The following is a 5,034-nucleotide window of genomic DNA, read 5'->3' on the forward strand; positions in this document are numbered from 1 at the left end:
ATATTTTACTCTATTTATTTTGTTTTTTTTATAAAATAATTTATCTTAAAAAATATTTTACTCTATTTATTTTGTTTTTTGATAAAATACTTTATCTTAAAAAAGGTATGAGTTTGAAATTAACTAAAAAAAAAGTTAAATTTGTAGTTACCTAAATGCGTATTTTATTTATAAAATTATATAAATATATAGTCGTATAAAATTGTCTTATATGTTATTGCATATTTATCAACTAATTTAATATTTAGTCTTGTCAATTAATTTTAATTTAATACTTTTAACCATGAATTGAATTTCTAATTAACTTAGCAAATATTTTTTGCAAGTATGATTGTAGGTTAAAAGAGTAATATATATATATATATATATATATATAGCTTTTTTTTTCGTTTTTTCCCCGTACTATATATTGGTGGAAAGATAAGCACTGGTGTCCGGGGTCTGTCTGTCTTTTTTTTTAATTGAATTTATTGTATATATAATTAATATGTTTATCTTTAATTTTTATAAATATAACTTATGTGAGAAGTTTAGAACTGAAATAAAATAGTTATTTGTGATAACAGTTAAAGGATAATTTTTTTAAAAGTGAAGACCTAATATAAGAAAAAAATATGTCAAGAATTTGAATGAGAGAATTTGGAATTATAAATATAATAGTTGAAGGATAAAATTGAAAACATAATGTATAAACCGAAAAGACATATAGCCTTTATTGTTGTTATAGAAAGAAAATGGAAAAAAAAAACTTATATTCTTATGATAATAAACAAATAAAAAATAGAGGTTAATGGATTAATTTATACTATTAGTATAAATTTATCTAAAGAAAACTATCGGTATAAATTTATTTACACTGTTCATAAGTTAAAAATCAATTTTGGTATGAAGGTGCAATTTTTTTTACACTCAATGTATATCCTTTCCTAAAAAAATAAAAATAAAAAACATTTATTTCAGAAAATCTGATCCTATTTTCAGAAACGCGCATGCGCAGTTTGTTACTAGTTTTGAAAAGAATACTCCTAGGTATTAATAATTCTTGGGAATGTTTTAATATTTTTTATCATGTTTTTAAACATTTTTATTCCCAAGAGGGGTGGAAAAGTAATATTTTCATGGGAATATGAGAATTTTTTTATCTAATACATATGATTTTTTTATTTAAAATTTAAAAATTATTTCTGAGAATATTAAACTGTAATTAAATATTTTGTTTAAAATACCCAAAAATGATATTGATATTTCCATGTTATATTTATAGTAATGTAAAAAGATTCCGTGGTATAAAATGGGTAAGCATTACATTAAAGTAGTTAGCTTTGGATTTGTTTGACGACGTGGTATAAAATGGGTAAGCATTTCATTAATTTTAATACCAATCTCATTCGTAATGGTTTCCATGACAAAAATCCCATCCAATCATATTTTAATGCCAATCATATTTACTAAGATTTTGTTTTCTCATCTCACATATCCAAACACATGCCAGAAAATATTCCGTTCGAGGAAAAGTCGTTATAATTTGTCACTACAACAAACAATGCAAGTTTTTAGTTTGTCACGGGATAAAAGAACAAGAAAGAATATTTTGAGAAAACGAAGATCTTCTAAAATCTTTTTAAGGTTCTTATTATGACCTCATAGATTTATTCAGATTTTCTTCTTAATTTGTTCTTTTGGTTTTTATAGTTTACTTATCATCATAACGATTATGGTGCTCTGCCATGTGACACTATTGCTCGCCACCATAATATATTGTACTACGAGTGTTTGCTCTGATCACCAGCGTGAAACTAGGACATGAGATTCTCTCTTGTTGTTTGTTCATGTCTTGACATTTTTTCTGATGAATAAAGGTAAATTAGTTTTAATAGAAGTCCAACTAGTTATTGGTTAATAAATTAATAGCTAAAATGATAAGAAAAATAAATTGATACCTTAATTAGTGACACTTGTCACTTGAAGTGATCATATGTTCGATTTGGATTTGATAAGAAAAAAGTGACAATGTAACATAACCCAAATTAAAGTATTTTAATTGATTTACTTAACATGTTTAGTCAAATTTAATTCAAACCGACTTGTGCAACTTGCAAGTGATACATCAATTTTAAAACTTAGTAATTGAAAACTTACGGTTATGTAAAATAAATTATGAACTAGCCAACAAATATTTTCCCAAATAGTACTATCAGACAACATTATAAATGGTTAGTTTTTTAATTTGCCTCACACTTGTTATTTTGAAAGCCACCTTAAATTCCAACCACTAATGCAAGTCAGGTTTGATAAATTCAGTTTTACAAGACTAGACCTTACTTAAAGGAAACTAATACATATTTTGATATTAATTAATTAAGTTTTTTTGTCATTTGAACCAATTAATATTTTGATATTAATTAATTAAGAAGTTGTGATTATGATTCATATTGGTAAATTTTTATTTATAAGGTTATTGATAGTAAGTTTTTTTTCAAAGGTGATAATAAAATTAAAATTAGACAAATTATCCAAATCTCTCACTACGAGACCAACCTAAATGAGTTATTGTTCTAAATTATCGCTAAACTATTTTTTCAGAAAAAAAAATATTGAATTAAAAAATATTGACATTAACCATTTCATTGATATTCGGCACATGAAGAGATTCTTGTATGGATTTTGGATGTATTTGGTAAATAATTTGATTAATTACTTATTATAATATATTAACTGTTAATATATATTTTTTATCCAAAAAATTAAATTATTAATATAAATATTGTTAATATATATTAATAAAATAATATATTATACTGATAAAAAATATTAATATAAACATTAATATATATTTTAGCACATTATGCATTAATAAAATGAGATTTGCATACAATCATTTTTTTCTAAAAAAAATGAGTGCCCTTACATATATTTTAAAATAATTGAATATAACTTGTTGAAACATTTCTTCTTAAAAACGACCGAGTGTTCACTAAAGAATATTTGTAGAGGGTTTGCAAACGTATATATACTTATTATTTTTAGAATGAGTGCATAAACTAAGTATACCTTAAATGTATTTTAATGTGATTATAAATATTTATTTATTTATTTTTAAAAAGTAAACACATGTTAACTAATTAGTAAATCTCTAATATAATGTTTTGAAATACAAGGAAATAATTCTACATATTATTCAATGATTTCCATAAAGGTACAAGTTCTAACGATAATATATAGGCTGAACTCGATAAATGAAACTAAGGAAACTAAAATCAGCTAAGAGATAATAAAAAAATATTCTAAGCAAAATGATGACATAAAAAACTCAAAAGTTCAAAGTTTCATAAAAAATCGTTTTTGCAATCTGTTGGGACCCTTTGCTAATCATGAATTGAACCTAACCCTAGTCTTTTTTAGTATGTTCTCATTGAACTCTGACGTTTTAAATATTATATGTCATGTCTGTTTTCCTAACTATCATGCCTAAAGAATAGCTAAAATGGGGAATTTATATTCCCTAGTTGACGTAGCTAGAAGAAATTTGTGGGTATATGATGACCCTACCGAACAAGGTGTGACAAAAATAAGGGAAAAAATATAAAAAGAAAGAAAAGACAGATATTGAATTGGCTCAAAAATCACTAGAAGGAACCTTCAAACGACGCCAATGTTTGACAACTTTTTTTTTATAAAAATAATTATTTATGTAGATGATAAATTATAATTTTTTTTAATAAATGTGTGATCTCAAGGACATAATTTTTAATTTGATGATAAATTTTGAAGAAAATATTTTACTGTGATTTCACCACAAATTACAATAGTGACCCTTGCAAGACTTTGACGTTTAACGAAAAAGTTGTTAGATTCGTTATGTTTCAGGGTGTAGGATCACATGACCATGTATTTAAGTGTATATATATGCTGATTTAAGCTGTATTAAGTTTGATGTTCTCAAAAATGACTTTTTTATAGCCTGAATTAAATAGGGAAAATCGGAACAACCCTCTGTAGCAATAGTTATTATAAAAAATACCATATCCGAATGAAATCAACGTTTAAATTATAGAATGATATAATGATACTTAAACGGTAAAACCATATTATTCAGAGAAAACGATTCATGAAAGTTATTCATCACTTAAATTAGACCAAGTTTTTTTTTTTTTTTTTCACGGCAAGTACGAATGTTCCTTTTAGCCATGTTTCCGCACATAAATATAGTTTTCTAATACAAAAGTTGATGACATCAAACAGTATGCTAAAGTTCAAATTTGAAAGGAATGGTTTTCTTACAAATTTTATTTTCTTTTCTCTTATAAAGTTCAAATTAGTCATATCTTTTGAGTATATATGACTAATTTTTTCCTATTGTGGTGTTGTTTTGTTTGGCCGCCTGTACTTTAGGTTATATGTTAAAAATGTTTGATTGAGGTTTACCAAATTGACAATTTACATCGTTTATTTAATTCTCGAATATTTTTTAAATAGGGCTATTTTCTCCTCTCTCTCTTTTTCTTTTGAGATGAGGGATATTTTCTTGTTATTTAAATTTTTTAGTAAAAAACTAAAAGTTTAAGCTAGTGATATAATAAATGTGGTTAATTAAATGTATAATCATTACAAATTTATAAAAAATTATAGTACCTTTTTTAAATAAGAACAACACTTAAATACAAATCTTTAAATGTTTTTAGTAATATTGTTTTCTAACTAGAATAAATTTTTTACCTCAATAATAGATTATGCATATTTCCAAAGTAAAACTTCAATCTTAATTAAAATACTAATATAAAAACATCTAAGAATTGTCTTTAAATTTTTTCTTTTAAACAACTGTTTAATATGAAGTCGCATAAATCATTAGTGTAAATCCATACCCTTAATTTAGAGAAATTTGGACACTGACCATAATAAAAAATATTATACAATAAAACATTTTATTCCGAACCATCCTCATAGCTAGGTTATATAGCTAGTATTCATCTTTGCAAATTATAATTAACATTTTGACATGCATATCTTTTCATCTAGAGCCAATGTGATGAC

Source organism: Glycine max, chromosome 19 (assembly GCF_000004515.6).
Source record: "Glycine max cultivar Williams 82 chromosome 19, Glycine_max_v4.0, whole genome shotgun sequence".
Taxonomy (NCBI): Eukaryota; Viridiplantae; Streptophyta; class Magnoliopsida; order Fabales; family Fabaceae; genus Glycine; species Glycine max.